The following is a 22,923-nucleotide window of genomic DNA, read 5'->3' as shown; positions in this document are numbered from 1 at the left end:
GGAGACGGTTTTGCATTGATTCAGAGATGGTGTTTCGAAATTTTGAGTTCCTGACCGGGTCAGATCAGATCAAGGCCGTGAAAATATGAAGGTTGCCGACTTCATGATAAATGCTCGCGGGACAGGACGTGGAAGTATGCTCACTGGTAAAAGTACACACAATCAACGTATTGAACGATTGTGGAGGGACGTGTATGACGGAGTCTTGAGTTATTTTTATGACTTATTTTACTTTTTAGAGGACAAAGGCCGGCTTGACATTTTAAATGAAATAGACTTGTTTGCACTTCATTACGTATTTATTTCAAAGATAAATGAAAGGTTAAACACCTGGCAAGGTGCATGGAATCACCATCGAATACGAACAGTGAACTCAACACCAATGCGGCTTTACACGGCCGGTATGATGGACAACCCATCAGCACATGTTGATGATATTCTTCCAAACACTCGTACAGAATCTTCGTCTGATGAGGATATGGAGTCTCTGGACAACAGGCCAGTATTATCATCTCTTCAAATTAGTGTTGAAGAAAACCGGATGCGACGGCTCCACGAGCTATGTCCTCAAAACTGGAGGTCAAACAATCACGGCATAGACATCTTTTTGACAGCTAAACAGATATTAACTGAATGACAACACAATTGATTGCTTGATTATTAAAAGCTGCTTTATGATTTCCAAGCGAAGTTTAAGTGGCCTGTTCATAGACTTTTTACCTTTGCAGAAAGTGTTTTCGTGACTACTATACCAACATACGTTTCAATTATCAAAGCAATTTATTTAGTCCCCGATATTTTAATTGACTTAATTAAATCTACAAAAACTCAAGTATTAATTTAAATAATATTTTGTACTTAACTATGGTTGTTATGGTGTATTAAAATCTATACTTCAAGATACAAATGCACTTCCTTCATTTGCGCGATCAACGTAACATTTTCATTTTCAATATTAATTGAGAATGAACAATTTTATGATGACGGAGGTGCAATTTCAGAATACTCCGCCTGCACATTATTTTTATCACATGCTATCCCTTGCTTCCCCATATTATATAGCCATTACGAAAAGTTTTATAATAAACATGTGTAATATACCTTTAAGCGTTTTTATTGGCTAGTTTTCATTAAACTGACCACGTGATAATACGGAATATTACGCTAGTCAATTGTTTCAATTGTTCCGCCTCAGAGACATGCCTGTTCGTCCGTCGGAACTGACATTTACCCAGCACATTACAATGTATGTGACCTACTTTTCGCCACTAATGTATACCTCAAGGTTGCACCATTTTATGACTAACAAGCATAACAAAAATAATCATATTTATGGTTTGTTACATTCATTTCCTCGTTTATGAACTACTGTAGGTCAAGAGGGTTGATGTGAATGAGGAAATACGGTGTTATTTTGTCAACACCATTTCAATCATATAACGGAGTTCAGCTGCTTCTTAGCGCAACAAGCAATTTCGTTGAATTGATATCCCCCGCCAATCTACTTCTGGACACAAAAGAGTTATATTTGACACTAAAAAAGCTTTTTTTGAAGATACAAAGGGCCATAACTCTGTTACTATCAGATGGTGTACAATGCCATTTGGCGTGCATCATCCTATTATCAATATATATACTCATACCAAGTTTCAATGAAATCCGCAAAAGCACTTCCAAGATATGGCTCCGGACACAAAAGTGACGGACAGACGGACGGACAGCCGGACAGCCCCAAATCAATATCCCTCCGCCTCTGGCGGGGGATATATACTCGTACCAAGTTTCAATGAAATCTGCCAAAGCACTTCCAAGATATGGCTCCGGACACAAAAGTGACTATAGTAAAAAGCATTTTTTCAAGATACAAAGGGCCATAACTCTGTTTTAACAGATGGTATACAATGCCATTTGGCGTGCATCATCCTCTTATGCATATATATACTCATACCAAGTTCAAATGAAATTCGCCAAAGCACTTCCAAGATATGGCTCCGGACACAAAAGTGATTGTAGTAAAAAGCATTTTTTCAAGATACAAAGGGCCATAAATCTGTTTTTAACAGATGGTGTACAATGCCATCTGGCGTGCATCATCCTCTTATGCATATATATACTCATACCAAGTTTCAATGAAATCCGCCAAAGCACTTCCAAGATATGGCTCCGGACACAAAAGTGCCTATAGTAAAAAGCATTTTTTCAAGATACAAAGGGCCATAACTCTGTTTTTAACAGATGGTGTACAATGCCATTTGGTGTGCATCATCCTCTTATGCATATATATACTCAAACGAAGTTTCAATCAAATCAGCCAAAGAACTTGCAAGATATGGCTCCGAACACAAAAGTACCGGACGGACGGACAACGCCAAAACAATATCCCTCCGCCTCTGGCGGGGGATAAGTACATATCTCATGCTGGCTGTCTATAATTTCCTTGGGCATTTTCATTTTGCTTCTAAATGAAGTAACACAGACTTACCTCAAATAACTAAACATTTAATAAGATTCTCAATTACATAAACGCAGCTCGTGTGCATACTTTCACAAAGTTGTACAAAAGAAATATCACATGAAGTCATTCACACGGACACGGGCAACATGTTATTGCTAGAACTATACCTTTAGCTCATTAATTACGTCTTTACCTGCACCATATGGTCTTGTCTCAAAAGATTGCCATTCATGCTAAGCAATTACAAGTACAAGTCGCTGTCACAGACCACAAAGTTTATGCTCCCTGAATGTGCATTGTCTCTAAATTTGGCAATACACCTACAACAGTGGCTGAAAAATGGAACATGTGTAAGGTTCAGAGAACTTGCGCTTAACAACATGTAATAACATAGGAATCTTTAAAGGACAATAACTCAGACAAGAAGAACTAACAAAAAGGAATTATAGCCCTATATCGCTCACCTGACTTGTTTTTTTATACATACGGAAACTTTATTCCTTGCCGGTTGAGAGAAAAAGATTGTTTAGTTTTTACTTATTCACTGTGACTATAAATTCTTAAGGAAATCACATTTGTGCCTGGGGTGGGCCAAACCAGTGATATAATTAATGCAATCCTGGTAGAGGTCCACTAGATGATGTTTACTGTAAAATATCTATGCTCTTGTGGTCTTGGTCTGGTGGTTTCAGAGATGTTTAAAGTTTTCACTATATACACACAATTAAATTTATTTGCACCCAGTGGCATAATTTAAAAAGTCTCAGTAGAGATGCACTAAATGAAGTTTTAATATCCAAATATTTAATGCCAAATATCTGCTTTGCCTTGTGGTTTCGGAGGCAATTGCTGAAGTTTTTCCAATTTTCATATAAAGAAATACATTTTACTTCAAGGTGGGGCAAATTTTGCACTAGGGCATAACTTGAACAAGAGTTTTGTCACAGACATGACGATTCCCCTACATGCCGCACTGAATATTTAACTGAATATTTAACAGGTTGTTTTCACAAAGTAAGAGAAACTAATTTTATTTTATTTTAAAGAATAATTTATTATCATGAAAGTGTGACCTTGACCTTGGAGATATCGGTGTAGATCTTTCACATTACACACTGTTCCATGATGGTGAACAAATGCACTGAGTCATTCACAAATCTCACAAGGAATGACATAGTTATGGCCCAGACAAGGTCAGTTTATGGCCATATATGAAGTTTGAACTGAAGATGTGACCTTGACCTTGGTGATATGGACAGAATTTTTTCGCATCACACACCGTGTAATGATGGTGAACAAACCTGCCAAATGATTTAAAAATCTCACAACAAATGACATAGTTATGGCCCAGAAAAACTCGTCTATGGGCATATTGACCTTCCAACTCAAAGTGTGTCCGTGAACTTGGAGATAGTGCACAAATTAACCAAGTCATTTTAAAATATTAAGATTAATGACAAAGTTATGGTCCGGACAAAGTTTTGGGACAGACAGACAAAGTGATTCCTATATAGCCCCCCCACCTACCACCAATGGTAGTGGGGGTAAAACAGATGGGATTTTTTAAAGTTTTTCCTTACACTTGCCATGGCAACAAGAGCCAGAGTTATTCATGGAATGCTTTTGTTTGAAAAACTTTAAAAGAGCTTCATGCAAGGAACATTCTTGCCAAGTTTAATTAATATTGGACCAGCTGGCAAGGAGATGTCCTTTAAGTAAATATGTTGACACAAGATACAGGACGACCAACAAAGACAGGCCACAATAGCTCATAAGTAACAATTTGTGAAAAAAAACTTTTAAACAATGAAAAAGATATCACAAAAATATGACAAAAACATGGGGTTACATACCATTAGGAACAAAACCAAATTACACGTCATTTTTATGATTTTGATTTGGGGAAATGGTCAAAATGTTAAATATGCGGAAAAGTTACCACTGAGGAGATAATATGGTTTTTAAAAGTAAATTTGAAGGTTAACAGCATAGTTTTTCTTAGGTAAAAGGGTCAATATACTTTGCTGCTGCAAAAGAAGGAAACAAGCCCAGACAACACTTAAATGAACATCACATTTACAATGTAAACAAGCAAAATGTATTGCATGTAAATAAGACATAATTAACAACATGCTAATAAGCAAATTCAGAGAATTGATATACTTTACACATTGTGTACACTACAATACATTAAAATTTGTAAATGTTCATGGAAAAAAGGCTTATTTTCATGCTCAACCAACAATGAACCTATCATTAAAAAAAAACATTATTACAAAATTACATGAAGATTAAGCATCAAATTTGACCTCTAGTGTTCACATGGTTTTTCTTTTTTGACCTAGTGTTTGACATCTAAATGACCCAATTTCAAACAGAGTCCAGATACCATTGGGACTAATTATCTGACCAAGTTTCATTTAGATCGGACAAAAATGTAGACTCTAGCGTTCACATGGCATATATTGACGATGCACAAAAAACAAAGGACTATCACACAAGCTCAACGTAGGGGCTATAGTGCTTAGGAAAGGTAATAATGTTATGGGGACAAATGTGCTGATCAAGTTTCAAGATTGCAAAAAAAAGGTTGTACTCTTGAGGGTTCACAAAGTAAATGTTGATTACACCAATATAACTCACATACTACATTCAAAACATTTTTTACTACATACATATACACAACTAGAGCTTTGTCACAGACGTGACATATACCACAAAATGCTGCAATGACATTTAATATTTTGCATGCTGTCTTCACAAAACAAGAGAAGCTAATTTATGGTGATTTGGAAGAATGATTATATGCCATTGTCTTTAATGGCCATTTTGACCTTTGAACTCTTGAATTCTTTTGCATTACATGCCGTCCAATATGAATGTATCGTTACAGCCCTAGTTATGGTCCAGACAAACTTTCAGTTTAAAACGCAGTTAGTGACCTGTGACCTAGTTTTTGACCTGGCATGACCCATATTCAAACTTGACCTTGACAACATCTAGATACAACTTCTGACCAAGTGTGGTGAAGATAAGATGAAATTTTTGGGACAGACAGACCGACCGACTTTACCTTTGAATTCAAAGTGTGACCTTGACCTTGGAGACATTGACGTCCTTCTATTGCATGACACACTGTCCTATGATGGTGAACAAATGTACCAAGTGATTTTAAAATCTAATGATAAATGACATGGTTATGGTCCGGACAAACTTTCGGTTTAGAACGCAGTAATTGACCCGTGACCTAGTTTTTGACCTGGCATGATACATATTCAAACTTGACCTAGACATCATCTAGATACAACTTGTGACCAAGTTTGGTGAAGATTGGATGAAATTTTGTGACAGCCCGACTGACCGAAAGAGTGATTCATATAGCCTCTATTACCAATGGTAATGGGGGTATAATTATATGTGAATGTCATTTTTTATTCTAAACCAAAGAATGTGTTACAAAATGCTAGATCAAACAAATTGAACAGTTCCTCTTGCAGTGGTAGTGGATTACTTTCATCTGGCAATGATAAATTCATTCTGTTTATGCAGGTATTTGCAGTGGGCAGGAAATTAGCACTTTCCATAAATTGAATGGAAGGCTGAAGAGCAAAGCCCAAGGCAGGTTCCTCCTCTGTACCAGTGGCAAACCTTAATATGCTCCCAAGATTTACAGCACCTCTTCTTCCACCTGAAGATATACATAATACTAAAATAATTTGGGAAATGTTATACTGTGTATACACTCTTACCACTCTGCAAGTTGCAATATTAAGGATATATCAACTGTTACAATCATGTGTGTGTGTGGGGGGGGGTGGGACTTTGATGTGAAATAACTTTTTAGGAATGATTTATGAAATTTTAAATTTTCATAATACTTACCTTGAAAATTTACTGGAATTAGCTTACTTACTTAAAACATCCAACAAGCTTTAACAGTATTTGAATGCTTGCTTTACAGAAATTATTCTATAATGTTTTGGGCAAGATTTTCTTTTAAAAGGTATGACATATAATGCATAAATATACTGTAGCACCAACAGACAGGGCAAAAACAATATGTCCCCCAGAATAGACTGGGGAAGGTTCAAGGTTTGATGAATCCGGAAGTCAACCAGTGAATAGTTTACACAGAAAATAATATGGCTGCCAAATAACATCACACACCAGTTTAAAATACAGTTTAAGTATTGCCAGCAAATAAACACACCTTGCTGAACAATTAACAGGAGGGTATATATGGAGGCTTATAGTGGTACACAACTGAGACTATAAATAAAATGCACAAACAAGAGTAAAATAACAAAATAATCGTTAGAAGATCTGTGTAATATATATTACACAAGTAGTCATTTCGCTTGCAATTGGAGTGTTCAACTGCAATATAGCGATTGAAATACTAAACACCAAATTATGCTCTCTGGTGATGACAATATCATTTAAGACAAGCATAGTTTGTAATAAAATATGCGTTGGACAAGACTACTTGGTTTCTAAAAGATTGACCTTTTTCAAATTAAACATAACCATTATGAAAATTTGAACTCTTTAACTATGGATATATACATGACCCTGCCTTTGTGAAGATGAACAAAATATCTTTTGACTGCTACTGTGCAATTGGGGGATAAATATAAACATTACCAAACACAGACAAGAGGATCATGACAATAGCTTATGACAATCTTTTCCTTTGAAAAGTGGAGCTATTTAGACACAATTAAGACTAAGTGTATACAAGATGTGTTTGTGAAACACAATGTCCCCCTATATGACGTTTGACCTTGAAGGATAACCTTGACCTTGTGAAGGATGACCTTGACCTTTCACCAATCAAAATGTGCAGCTCCATGAGATAAACATGCATGCCAAATACATGTATCAAGTTGCTGTCTTTAATATTGCAAAAGTATTCATAAAATAAGCGATTTGGGCCACATATATTTGACCTCTGACCTTGAAGGATGACCTTGACCTTGACCTTTCACCACTCAAAATGTGCAGCTCTATGAGATACACATGCATGCCAAATATGAAGTTGCTATCTTCAATATAGCAAAAGTTATTGCAAAATGTTAAAGTTGGCGCAAACAAACCAACAGACCAACAGACAGGGCAAAAACAATATGTCCCCCACTACTATAGTGGGGGACATAAAAAAAAGGATGTATACCACAATTGAATGTATAAACACTGAATGGAACTTACTTGCAGCTTCACGCGTGTATTTGATGAACAACGTGTATGTGGAATTCTCTCTCTGTCTTCTGTTTGACCCTTCAGCACTAAACTGTGGCTTCAATAGGTGTGTCAACATCTTCAACGTTAAAGGATTCAACTGTTGAGGTGTGAACAGTTGAATAACAGCTGGCAGTTCTTGAACGAGCTGAAAACGAAGGTTCAACAAAATTTTGCTGTTCAAAAACTTAAACTCAAACTGCAATTTCTATTGCAACTAAACAGGATTTTAATGGATATACACATTCCAAAAACAAGATAGCCATAATATCCCTTAATCGCTCACGATAGTGATTGTTTTAAAATATAAAATTAATGTGCTCATAAGAATGGATTTGACTTTGTTATATTAAGATACATGAAATTAACTACAAAAAAAGCCAAGGTTATCTTTCTTACACATTATTAACTGCATTCTGAAACAGAGATGAATATTATTTTGCTGTTCACACAATATATTAATTTCAAATATCTAGAGCACTACAACATATGACAATGTGCGCTGCAGCACTGAGATATTCATTGTGTTAGCCAAACGAAAAACACACACAAATGAGCAGTTGTGCAGAGAAGCTCTACAGGCCTTTTTCTAGAGATTCTGTGGGTCAGAATATCTTACCGATTCCCAATACAAAATATGACTCAATATGTTTTCCTAATTTGTATGCAATTTTCAAAATTATATAATAAAAGCCAAAATTATATATAAAAAAAATAATCTTATAACAAGACGGCCATGATGGCCCTTTATTGTTCACCTGAGGATTGAGTCAACATATTTTTGTCAATATTATAATATTTTTGTCAATATTAACATGTGCCATATTATTTCAATATGGCACATGTTCTGAACAAATTTTATTTTTAAGATTTGGTCAAACATGTTGCCTCTAGGGTAAAAACAATCTTTCCTAAGATTTGACCTAGTGACCTAGTTTTTAACCCGGGATGACCCATTTTCAAACTAATTTGAAACTTCAATGAGAATCACATTCTTACCAAGTTTCATAAAGATTAGGTAAAAAATGTCGCTTCTAGGGTGTCAAAAAGCTGTTCTAAGAGTCCTAGTGACCTAGTTTTGGACAGCAGGTGATTTTTTTTCCAAATCGTCTTTAAAGTCTGCAAATTCATATAACAGGCCAGAATCCTCATGGACGAGATTTCTTACTAAAAGATTTCATTCGGAACTCGCGCACTGTTGTTTTGTCCGATTTCTGAGCGCGCGCAGTAGGTACAATCATGGTCTTGAGCAAATAATTTTCTTCTATTTTTTTAGATGACATTTAAGGAAAAACATCGCAATAGGGCTATATACATTGACATATAAATAACCAACTTATATGAATCAATATATTAGTTCTAGTACTACGAATGGACTGAGGATATTTAAGTTTTTGTTGTTTGGTACTTGTCTTTATTATTACCAATACATGTGAATAGTATAATATATATACGATAAAGTAAATGTCTTTGTATTTCCGTTGACAAACTTCCATTAAAACTGTATGCCCAGGCCTACACACAATTGTATAATTATAATGCAATGACATAATTACGTCACCAAACCGGTTTATATGTACATGCAGCATTATCTTAATATTTTAACAAATTAAACACAATCAAAATGTGTTCATCTCATCATAAGAAAAATGATTTTTCATGGATTTTTAATAAACTATAAGTTACGAATGTTTTAGTAGAAAGTGGTATTTACTATTCAAAGATATAGTAAATATTGATTCATTCTCGTTTTGAAATATGCACATCCTGCAGCTTTTGTTTGACGCATGCTCAAATATCAGAACAAGAGGGCCATGATGGCCCTGTATCACTCCACTGCTGAAAAAAAGCTGAATCAAATATTTTCTGCATGCGCAAATACTTAAATATAGGCCCTATTTAAGCACATGTACATATTTTGTGAACCCCTGGGTTTGGTCAAATTTAACCCCAGGGGCATAATTTGAGCAAACTTTGTAGAGGACTACTATATCTCACTATATGTACATACAAAATATGGTTGCCCTAGGTCCTTGAGTTAAGGACAAGAATATTTTAAAAGTTTTCACAAAATAAGCAAGATATAGGCGTATATAATGTTCAATTTTGTGACCCTGGTAGAGGACTATAAGATGTTACTGCATACCAAATTTGGTAGCCATAGTCTGAATGGTTTTCGACAAGAAGATTTTTGAAGATTTCATAAAATACAGGGCCCTCAATCTGCCTAATCCACGGCCGAAATTCGGCCGCATTCCCCCCCCCCCCTGAAAAGTATACTTTTTTCCCCTTTTTTGGGGAAAAATTCCCCCTAAAAATTTTTTTTTTTTTTTTTTTATAGATAGATGCCTCATGATTACTATATCTCAATTCTATTTTAATTTAATCTTGTCAAACATACTTAATTATGAAATAAGCAATGAATATAGTGCAAACATGTACAAATGAAATAATTAGAGAGTAAGTTAAAAATCCCCCCAAAAGGGAAACGCCGCGAAAATTCCCCCTGCTATGGGTAGCGACCCGCTTCCCCTAAAATGGATTGAGGGCCCTGAAATAGGCGCTTTATAAGTGTTTATTCAATTTTGTGAACCCCCAGGGCAGGGTCAAAGCCCTAGGCCCAATGGTTATGGACGAGAAAATTTTGAAAGTTTTCACAAAATTGGCCTTATATAAGCATATGTTCAATTTTGTGATCCCCGGGGCAGGGTCAAATTTGACCCAAGGGGCATAATTTGAAGAAATTTGGTAGAGGACTATTAGATGTCTCTACATACCAAATATGATAGCCCTAGGCCCAATGGTTATGGACGAGAAAATTTTGAAAGTTTTCACAAAATAGGCCTTATATAAGCATATGTTCAATTTTGTGACCCCCGGGCAGGGTCAAATTTGACCCCAGGGTCATAAGTTGAAGAAATTTTGTAGAAGACTTTTAGATGTCACTACATACCAAATTTGATAGCCCTAGGCCCAATGGTTATGGACGAAAAGATTTTTTAAGTTTTCACAAAATAGGCCTTATATAAGCAAATTTTCATTTTTGTGATCCCCGGGGCAGGGTATAATTTGACCCAAGGGGCATAATTTGAACAAATTTAAAAGAGGTTCACTCCAGGAACATTCCTGAGAAATTTCATCAGAATTGGACTAGTAGGACCTACTTTAGGAGAAGATGTTTTAAGGAAAAGTTAACACACGCATGCACTGACGCACAGACGACGGACACAGGACCATGACATAAGCCCCGCTGGCCTCTGGCCAGTTTTGCTAAAAACCCAGACTGGACCGAGTTCCGAATTACAACTATTGCATTAGTCAAAACTTACAAGTTATGCTATTCCAGATATGAAAACACTATCACTGTTTCGATTCCAATTGTAGCCATATTGAACTGTGTTTATTGAAAGCTGCATAGTGTTACGTCATTGGTCGTTTATAAATAACTTGTTTATCTATACATAGCATTGGCATTCCTGCCATAAATTTTCAGACCAAATCTGGGACTTTGACTTCAAATTTTCGGGACATGTATACATATAGCGATATATATAGACATACATGTACGATATATGCACTTTTGGTACGCATTTTTTTCGCGATATCTTAGCTCTGTAATTAAGTAAATTTCACATGTAAATTACCTATAATAAACAATAATTAACATCCATGAGCTCAATACACAAACAATAAGTTCAAAAGCCTATCGGAAATACACTAGATCTATTAACATCAAATTAAGCATTACTACTTTCATTACTAGATACAAGCCACATGTTGTTGGTGTTAAAAAAAGGTTGCGAAGTTGCTTTTGTGTACATGGTCACATGATCTGCAGGAAACACGTGGGCATATCAACTGCCACATAAAAACTTTGTAGTAGATCTTTACTATTGTATGAAAATTATGTAGCGCGTAGTTGTAAAATAAGGTGATCTTTACCATAAACGATACTTTTACAGATAAAATTTTGTAAAACAAGCAAAATGCTCCTTATTGGTTATGCCTATACGTCCCTGGTTATGCTTTTTGTCTATTAGGTAGTTCAGTGCTGATTTGATTTTCATTCACTGTACATGTATACACTCAAACAAGGACTGTGTGTAACACATTTGCCAGATTTCCGATCCGGAACATATGGCAGGTATGGGATTGCATTTGGATGCAATTAATATGCCAAGAATATCCTGTCGATTTAAGATGATTTTTTTTATTTTGGCATGTGTGTTTATTAATATTTTGCATTTCAGAAAGATTTCAATTGTGTAGTCCTTTGTGTTAATTAGCATTTTTGTTCCTTCTTTAACTAGTACCGGGGAACGGTACCTTTCCCAAAGCCTACCGGAGGCTTCCCAATTTTAGCATCGGACTTTTTCCAATCTCCATATCTACCGTTTCCAACAATCCTCAGTGCCTTTCCCAATGGCCAGTGCCTTTAATGTTCGCTGAAAATATCTTCGAGCCTTTCATTTTCGGTCCTTTATTTCATAACGTAGAAAGTAAACAAACTTTTCAAAGCGGCGCAACTCTAACCGTCGTGTAAAATGTGACTGGTTTACATAATCGTGATGTTTGATTGATTTTTCCCGTGAAAGAATTTCATCGTTACATAAATCAGTCTTCCTTACATAAATAAACTTTATCAACACTAATTTTTATCAGCAATTTCATCAAAACAAATCTTAATTGGACATCATAATGAGTCAATTAACGCCAAATACTACCGGAAACGATTAAAGAAAGAAACAATGACCAGCTGTTAATAGAGTTTGAGCGATTGCTTTTAGTTAAATGTATCTTTGTGCCTGTGTCACTATGAGGAGAGATAAGTTTGACTTTGATCTGATTATCACCTGTTTGGAATTAAACATATTATTTGATAATTCCTTATTATTATTTTAAATTGTTATTAATTGATATCACTGAAAATGTTAACACAAAAATTACTTTCCAGGGCTTGTGAGACTTTTAAGGGCTTAAACACAATTATTAATATCATTTTTTATGCAACCTCAGTGATAATGCTTAAAAAATTTCCATTGACAGGCACATTCCTACTGAAGTGGCCAGGGGTTCTGAAATATTTTAAGAGTCTAATTGTCCACGGACAAGTTGGACCCACAAATTCACTTGTCCGTACCAAAGAAGTACTTGTCCGTACTTTTAAGATAGATAAAGGAAAAGGTCATTACTAATTAAGCAAATAATACAAGCATACACTTTTGTTAACTTCTATTTTAAATTATAAACATAGTTAACTAGAAAATTGAACAAAAAATACAAGCAAGATGTGCATATAATAAAATCACGTTTAAGTCACACATGATACTAGTCTTATTTATAAGACGCGCAAAGAATTTAGAGATACTTTTTATGTGGGCTAAATTCTTTGGAACTCCAAATATTACCAATATAAAAAGTAGCTTAATATTTGAGAGCGTAAACAAGTTCGACTAACATGATACATGTACCATCTCGGATATTTAATAATCTCAACATGACTACACAATTCACTTGAAATAAAATAATATTTAATAATCTCAACATGACTACACAATTCACTTGAAATAAAATAATCTCCGTTAATTATAAGTATATAATTATCCGCTAATAAAGGAAACTCCTTACGAAGTTTACATTTACACACATCGGCAACGTTTCAAGCCAAGGAAAATCAATTAGCCAAGACTCAAAAAATTCTCGTTTCCGCTTGGCGTCGTGTGTTTATCATATTCATACTTGGCTTTTCTCTTCTTTTCCGACGCCGAACTGATTTTATCATTGGTCTGATTAGCGTCATGGCTAGACGTTGAAGTGGTTTTATTATATAAAAATCGAATGCAGGTCGTTAGAACATGTATGCGGCCATTTGCGATGTACGAAAAGTGTTATCGTAAAATTCTTATGCGTGATTGGCTGTTGCTATACACATGTGTGCTGGTTTCTCTATTAAAACAGGGACATAGGTCCCTGATTAAAATTGTTTTCTTATGCGTGATTGGCTGTTGCTATATATACTCGTGGACTGGTTTACCACATTAAAATATTATTATCGGAAAATAACATACCTCCAGTTAAAAAAGTGTGCTAGTCCGCAGATTAATCATAAGCTATTTATATAAACTTCGTTTTTTATTTTCGAAAAATATTGAAGTTTCGTTCTCGAAACAAATTTTACCACGGAAATTTTACTTGTCCCCGGACAAGCCAGCTTTCAAAAACTGCTTGCCCGGAAGGGTAAATTGACGACTCGGACAACTCGGACAGCATATTTCAGAACCCCTGGTGGCAATTACAAAATTTTCACATGACATGTTATGATTGTCAAAATATCATCACAGCGATTTTCCTCCTTCTTTATAAAGTACCGGTAAACGGCACTTTCCCAATTACGAAAAAAATACAAATTTCCCAATTGCTGTCCTTAAATTCCCAATTAAAGGTAAAAAAAAAAAAAAAAAAATTTTTTTTTTTTTTTAAGCAACATTTAGTTAGTTTCCCTTTGCAGCTCTATAGCTTGAACCTAGGTTTATATAATATTGACAGCTTGAAAACGCTTGGTTATCAATTTTAAAGTATTTGGGAGCAAAAAATCAAATACACCAATTTCCCAATTTGAGGTTTTCACGACTCGATTTTTCCCAATTTTGAGGTTTTCACGACTCATTTTTTCCCTATTGGACCGGTACGGGTACTTTTCCCAATTGGACAAGGAAAATCGCTGCATCACTAGTAGTTTTTCTGTTAAAACCTAGAGCTTAAAATGCTTTGTGATGCAGAATATACATGTACCCCCTAATGATAGATAAAATGCATTTTAAGGATTCCCAATTCATCAATTTTCCAACTCCATATATTCCCAATTTATTGATTTTGCGACTTGTTTTTTCCCAATTTGAAAATTTAAAGACGCAAAAATTCCCAATTGGGGGAAAAAACGCTGTTAACTGATTTTAGCAAAAGATTAGAACCTGCACATAAGTATCTTTTCGTCCGAAGTAATTTTATATTTAAGAGTAAGAAACAAAATCAATGTGTATTTTGTTAACAATATCTATTTTAAATATCTACAAAGTGATATTCTGACATAATTCACACACTTTTAAGGGGTAATGGTGGTCTTTACATGTAACTAATGATAATTGCATGTGTTAGCAAAGATTAAACAAGAAGAACTGAAATAAAATTTGAAAAACAATTTGCAATAGGAAAACGATCGTAAATTAATCATTATTTGGACTATATAAATCTAAGATGGCACAACCATAATTTTGATTAAAATAGTCCAGTTTAACAAAATAAATCAAAGTTTCAAAGGTAAAACATATTTTGCTGTTAACTTGACTTCAATTTTCAAATGGCCTTGTGACTTGTTCGACATTGGTTTGCATTGGCATGTGGATTTGCTAACGACAGACAGGAAAAACAATGACACTGTACTGAATAACCAAATAAACATTTAATAAAATAGATTATAAAAGTGTACCTGTCGAGATCCTAGATCCAGATGCGGCCGTATCGCTCTCAGCCATGGGCATGATGGGCATGGATTGGGCATGGGGGTATACGGGTATCGGGTCCGTTCGCCCTAGTTACACGTTCGCCCTGGGTCCGTTCGCCCTGGGTTCGTTCGCCCTATATTATCATGTGCATATCGGGGTATGAACAGTTGATTGTTCACACATATAAGCAAGTTTGAACCTTAAGTTTTCAATAATTAATATAGTAAGCAATTAGTGAAAATAACTGGCCTTGGTTACAAACACGCTTACAAGTTAAAGAGCGCCGTTTTGATTTTTCACACATGTAAGCAAGTTTGTACCTTAGATTTCATCATTAATTAATATAATAAGCAATTAGGGAATATTACTGGCCTTTGTTACAAATACGCTTACAAGTTAAAGAGCGCCGTCTTTTATATTTCGGTAACACTTTTTTGTTTGATATGTTCGGAATAACCTACCTGTGAATTATCACAGTATATAAAATGGAGCTCAAATGTCTGGTTCTATTATTTCAAAAATGGATAATGTGTTGTGCATTTCGTGCAATTTGGAGGTACGACCAAGACAACATGCGATTACACGCGACGTTTGTGAACGGTGGCAGCATCGGCTATGTGGAACTGGTTAGTTTAATTTAATTTGTCAATTGATTATAATAAAAACATATCGTACGTACTGTTTCTATATATTTTAATGTTCCTTAAGGATTTCATTATTTCCATCTAATGTAACTGGTAACGGGATCTTCATTTACGTACGATAAATTATTTAGTTCTTAATAATTTGTTCTGTCCATTACGGTCTTAGTGAATGTTGTCTCTATCGTATTTCATTTTCAATTAGCATTAAATGCTACCATTCTTCGACTTATGCGAATTAGCGTTAAGCGCTAATATCCTTTGATCCATTATAGATGTAATTAATTAAAGAAGCTTACGTTTGCGTTCTTGATTTGGTAAACAATTTAGATTGGAATTTGCTACTCGCTCTCTTAGCTTACTAAACTGTTTTATTATAGTACATCAATGTATTTTTCCATATGTTAGAGTTTGTAGCTCACCTAGCACAAAAAGTATGCCGATGTGGTTTTGTGAAAAATGGGCTTAATGCGTGATACTGACTGCGCAATTCCTTAAGTATTTCTAACAATATACAATAGTTATTCTAAACAATATGCAATAGTTCTTTTAAACAATATGCACTAGTCATTTTAAACAATATGCAATAGTTACTTTAAAAAATATGCAATAGTTACTTTAAAAAATATGCAATAGTAATTATAAAATTTTGTTAATTGAAATTAAGTAAAACTTTATTAATTATGATTAATTAAAATTATTAAATAAGTTAAAATGGAAATTTAAATATTACAAATATGTACACAATATAAAGTGCATCATTAATTATTCTATATATAAGCTGTATATATTAAATTTATAAATTATTTGTACATTTATATGTGTAATATAGTCATTAAGATTATGAGATTTTGAGTGTAACTTCTTGCGTTGTTTATGGTTCTTTCATTCAGCAATATATAACCACCGTCTGTCGGATTATCTAAATTCTTGTATTCTTGTCGATCCCTGCATAGGCAAATAAATTTAAAATTCATATGAACTATCATTATATCTAAAAAAAAACATCATCAATATTCAATTTACTAAACTGATCAACTTCCAATAATTCTCGCGTGTATTGCGCGGTGTGAAGTAGCAACCGGCCTTTATTGATCGGTGTCGATCAATTAAGAGATTATAGAGATAACGATCTGTGTTAATTGATTGATTGAGTGTCGTATTTACCTAATATAGTTAACATTGAGAACAATTACTAAATCATATAGAAATTAGTTATGTAGAATATGATTATTAAGTTGAAACTATTATCCTAAAGAGTATACTTAATATTGATGCATGCATAAATCATGTTTATAAAACAGAACTGTTATTATCATTTTTTTTAGAAATTATCTTTAATATGATTATTAGCGTATGATTTAGAAAATAAACATAAATTATGTAAATGAAACAGAGCGGTATATTTTAAATTGTGTAGAAATTGGTCTCAAGGAAAATGTTCAATTATAATAAATACATTAAGTAATAAGATTATTATTAATTAATTATAACAGAACTATATTTTAAGCAATTAAAGCCGTATTGTCAGTGAAATTTGCCGATGTCATTGTAAGTTCATGAAATTTGTATATATCGTCCGCAGAAAGCAGGCCCCATATGTATATACAAAGAGAACTGATGTATTTATGGAACGTGAATGATATATAAATCATTTACGTTTTTAAATAACTAAACAATAAGAGAAAATTACTGGCATTCGACAGCTTTGTTACAAACACGCTTACACGTTAAAGAGCGCCTTCTTGTTTTTTCACACATATAGGCAAGTTTGTAGCTTAAATTGTCATTTATATATTAAAATGTTATAAAAGATTACAAATTTCGTTATATTTATTGCTTCCCTGCTTTGATAATACAATTTAGGGCGAACGGACCCAGGGCGTACAGGTTTTAGGGCGAACAGGATTTAGGGCGAACAGAACAGAACAGAACAGAACAATACTTTATTACTCCCAGGTATACATAGATACAACATGGGGAACATATAATATACACAGTACAAAATACATTGTTTGTTTCCGGTTCAAGTGCGGGACATTTTGGTATAGGGGGAAGTCATATTTATATAAGCAGTTTGAATCACTTAACAGTTTTAACAGTTACATTGATTGTTTGTTAGTTTTAAATTAAGTTCGCAAAATGGGAGAGATAAAAATTAACATTGGTTTTCAATAATAGCATTTGTGCTTAAACAATAATTTAGTAATAATAATAGTAATTAAATAATAATAATAATAATAATAATAATAATAATAATAATAATAATAGTAATAATAATAGTAATAATAATAATAATAATAGTAATGATAATAATAATAGTAGTAGTAATAATAATAATAATAATAAATATTATTATGATAAAAAAAATAATAATAATGATATTGATAATAATACGCATAAGAATCATGCATGCACAGAATAACCCTATACATTATCATTATTTACATGAAACGATTTCATAATCAAGATATTCATATTCACAATCTCGTGTATTTTAAGCAGTGTCATAGTCATTGGTAATATACATCAACATAATGTTAGGAATAATTTAACAATAGATAATGTAAGTATACATACATAAATGCTATTCATTGTTCATCAGAGAAGAAACATCACACAATTATTAACGTGATAAATAACAGTGTTTTATTTACTGGTGTATGGTACGTCTACATAGATTATAATTGTAAGTGTTTATAGAGTCGATGCGGATCATTTCGTGGAATAGCCTCATTTGCGGACTATAGTAAATCACAGGTGACGTCACTGCACTACTGCAGTATTTAACATACGGGTCTTTGCGACCTAGTTTGAGACCGTGTACAGTTAAAAGTTATGGATCACCTCGTGTGATTATTATCGGTTTAGACAGACGCGTGTTTTTAACAGATGTCGGTGCAAAATTAATTGGATATCACCCGCGAATTGAGGTAAGCCATTTAATAGTTGGAGAGTAAGTAATATATCATGCTTTAAAGTTATACAGTAGGCGTTCGATAAACTTGCATCGTGAGTAATTAAAGCAAGTGAGTTCGGAGGCATTGGCGTTTTGTTGTTGTTGTTTTTCGAAGATATAAAACTCAATGCAATAGTCTAATGCCTGATAAATTTCTTCATTATAATTCTGCTAAATTTCGAAAGCTCTTTCATTTCTAATATTGATGACGGCGTCATGATTTCGTTAAATGTTGCATGCCTTTCTATTTGGTTTCCTTAATATCGATGCCGTTCGTTATCAAAATAAGGGCATGTCATTAAATAGTGTTTTTCAGTAGCTATTTCGTGTGTGTTACATAGGTTGCAAAGACGATCATGGAATGGAATGCCTTCATAGCGGCCAGTTTCTACAGGGAGGAGGTGGTTGGCAGTGCGGAATCTAAAGATACTTTGGGACTCATCGGGATGAATTTTAATCAGGTAAGGCTCAAACTCATGGTTACTTTTATAACTGCTGTAGATGCGCCCTTTGTTGCTTATTTGTAGTTCAGCGTTCCATGATTGCTTAAATTGATCAATTAGTGTTTGTTTTATTTGTATGTGGATGTTGTTTTGTGTAATTTGTGTTTGGTTTTGCCAGATGTCTGGTCTTCCAACAGATGTAAGGATTTCTTTAATTTTATTTAACCATTTGAAATTTAAATTTGGTTGTGACAACATATGTTGGTAAGTTAGTAAAGATATTTTGCTTTCTTTGCCTGTTATAAGTCTATTCCAAAAGGAGATCATTTTTGTTTTAATATTAATGCTTAAAGGGTAGCGTCCTAGTTCACCATATAGAAAGTTGATTGGTGTTGACCGACGGGCTTTTGTGATTTTTCTCATGAAATCTTTGTGAACCTGTTCTAATATTTCTAAATTTTCATATCCAAATATTTCTGAGCCATAGGTAAGAATGGGTAGAACAGTATGATCAAAGAGTTTAAAAGCTAAGTCGATAGGTAAATTTGCATTGTTAACACGAGTCCAAAGAAGGTGCATGGCTTTTGAGGCTTGTTCTTTTACATGTTTGCGGGCGTTTAAGAAGGATCCATTACTAGAGAATGTGACGCCAAGATAGTGATAAGTTTTTGTTATTTCAATTGTGTTATTTCCACATTTAAAATTAAAGTTCCTTGTTTGTCTAGCGCCAAAGATAATAACTTTTGTTTTTGTAATATTAATATTTAGGTACCAGTTTTTGCAATAATTATGAAACGTGTTAAGGCTGTTTTGCAGGTCAGAGGCACTACTTGAGACAATGACGGTGTCATCTGCATACAATAGGACCAGAAGCTTAAGCCACAATATTGCAGTATCTGGGTTGATAAGTTCAACCCCAACAGATCCATTTATATGCAGGTATGAATGAAGGTCATTTAAGAAAAGCGAGAAAAGTACTGGTGATAAATTTTCTCCTTGCCTTACTCCTATTTCTGACAAAAAGTACTGGGAGCATTCTCCATTTAGGGAAACGCATGATTTTATGTTACTGTACATATTTAAAAGGACTCTGAAAAAGTTGCCATTAATTTGCGTGCCTAGTACTTTATGCCAGAGGCCAGCTCTCCACACTTTATCGAACGCCTGCGAAAAATCAATGAAGGCGCAGAAAAGTTTTTGTTTGCGTTTTTTAATTATCTCTATTAATGCATGAAGGGTGAAAATATGGTCTGCGCAAGAGTAACCCTTACGGAAGCCAGCTTGATTTTCCTCTAAAATGTTATTTAATTCAAGAAAAGTGTTTAGTCTTTGGTTCAAAATTGAGGTAAACAATTTGCCCATACAGCTGAGCAGTGTTATGGGCCTATAATTGCTCGGTTCAGTTGGGTTCCTTTGTTTTTAAAAATTGGGATTATAGTGCCTTCAAGCCAGGATAGTGGGATGATACCTGTTTGTAGGACACAGTTGAACAATTTAGTGTAGAAAGGAAGCAAGATATCTTTTGTTGATTTGATGTATTCATTTAATATGTGATCGGAAGGACTAGGTGCTTTTGAATTTTTCAGTTTTAGTATACATTTGCAAATTTCATCCTGGCTTATTTCCATATTTAAAAATTCATTTGTGTTGGGTATATCTTCTATATCATTGTTGAAACGGTTATCGTCTATTGAATTTTTATTTATCTCTTTGAAGTGTTCGTGAAAAGATTCAAGTGGTGGAGAGCTGGATTCTTTTGTTTTTGGTTTGAGACCCCTAATGAACTTCCAGTATTTTTTAGGGTTTTTGTCATTCATTTCACGTAATTTAGCACTGGTGCTTAGTTTTTCTTTATTAACATAAAATTTGATAGTCCTTTTATAATGATTGCTGGCATGTTTCAGACTTAATTTATTATCACAATTTTTATTAATATTGTATTTGGCTTTTGCTTCATGATATTGATTTCTTGATTGGTGACATTTGGACCCAAACCATGGTTTATTGTTGGGATAATTGTTTCTATAATTTAGATTTTGGTTTATAAATGTTTTTGAGGAGGCATTTTCAAAGATGTTTTGCAATTCATGTGTGATATAGTCCAATGTTTGTTGTGATTGAGGGTATGTATTTAGGCTCAGATATAACTCCTCTAATTGGGGTTTGTTAATGTTAATTATAAATTGGTCTTTTTGGTCTTGTTTCCAGGTAGGGCAGCTAGAATTGTTAGTGTTTACTGGTTTTTTGCTTTGGGGTTGTACGGTAGAGATGTCCCATGATAGCACATTGTGACCATCTGAGAATAAAGAGTCAGTTTCTATAATTTCGAAGTCTGTTATATAATTGAAGCTCTCTGCAGTTGCCAACACATAATCAATGACTGATTTGTCCCTGAAAGTAAACGCGCCAATTGTTTCATCCTTAAATAATCTGCCATTTATGATGAACATATTATTGTTTTTACACATATCAAGCAGTAGGAAACCATGAGTGTTTGTACGTTTGTCCAAAGAGTTTCTATTTAGGGGGACAGAAAGGTTTTCAAGTAAAGTATGTTTGTACAGGTCATTTTCGAGGTCAACATCTATTCCAAAAAGTTTATTAGTGTGGGGATCAGGAAGAATGAAATCTTTAAGTGTCCCTACTCTACTGTTCGCATCTCCAGCTAGGAATACATATTTATTATTATTACAATATGAGGACAGTTCTTCTTCAAGTATATTCAATTCATCGGGAGAGTAAAAACGCGAATTTTCAGGAGGTATATAAATCGATCCTAGTATAAGGTCTTGGTCAAATCCAGTAATTGTATTATCAATTTTTAGCCATAGAACATAATCTGTGGAATTTGGTAAGACATTTACATGTGAAGAAATACTTTCTCTTACAAAAACGCCAATGCCTCCGGATTTTCTTTTATATTCTTTAGAGCGGTGCTTATGAAAGAAGATAAAATTTTGAATGTCCAGAATGTCGGTTTCATCAGCATGAGTTTCAGAGACACAAAATAAATCATAATTGTTAATAAAGTTTTGAAATTCAGGTATAAACAGTCTTTTTCCCAGTCCACTAACGTTTAAGCAACCTAATTTAATGTTACTGTTTTTCAGGATAGAGGCACAGTGTCTTCCCCCGGGGTCCTAGTGAGCTCCGCCCCGGTTTGGTGTGTTCCTGGATCCAGAAGTGTCCCATGGGCGCTGTATCGGTTGTTGAGGCTGCGATGAGCCAAGCTGTTGAGCCGTTTCCGGCTGGCGGTTTGGGGAATCCCTGCGAGGTGCATGTTGGGCCATTTCCGACTGGCGGTTTGGGGGATCCCTGCGGGGTGCGTGTTTGGCCGTTTCCGACTGGCAGTTTGGGTGGTCCCTGCTAGGTGCGTGTGGGCGAGGATTCCTCCTCCGGGAAGGCGATGGCGATTGTTGCTTTCGTGGAGTCCCGCGCTCAAGCACAGGGGAAGCATCGCGCTGGCTACGCTCCTGCGACACAGTCTTGTTCGAGTCGTTGGACTGGGCACGAGAAGCCTGTGACATGGCTGGCTGTGTGTGGGATCTGTTTACATTTTTAGCTGGAGCATACTGTGTGTTTGTGAAAAAATTGTTGTGCTTTGTAACACGGCTGCCTTGCATGATCGTATCCCAGTTCGGAAAGGCATCAGCGACAACGCGACCATCTTGAATGATTTTGGCTG

At 34.6% G+C, this 22,923-nt stretch overlaps 1 long non-coding RNA gene across 1 annotated transcript; it reads right to left on the bottom strand.

Annotated features, from left to right (window-relative positions):
* Positions 1-2,486: 2,486 nt before the first annotated feature.
* LOC127848347 (uncharacterized) lies at positions 2,487-11,098 on the bottom strand. The gene is made up of 3 exons (XR_008034459.1): positions 11,023-11,098; positions 7,664-7,841; positions 2,487-6,143 (listed from the first exon to the last, which is right to left on the bottom strand). It is a non-coding gene; the product is annotated as an uncharacterized LOC127848347 (long non-coding RNA).
* Between the last annotated feature and the right edge of the window lie 11,825 nt (positions 11,099-22,923).

Source organism: Dreissena polymorpha, chromosome 10, assembly GCF_020536995.1.
Source record: "Dreissena polymorpha isolate Duluth1 chromosome 10, UMN_Dpol_1.0, whole genome shotgun sequence".
Lineage (NCBI taxonomy): Eukaryota > Metazoa > Mollusca > Bivalvia > Myida > Dreissenidae > Dreissena > Dreissena polymorpha.
This window is presented reverse-complemented; position numbering and strand designations above follow the sequence as displayed.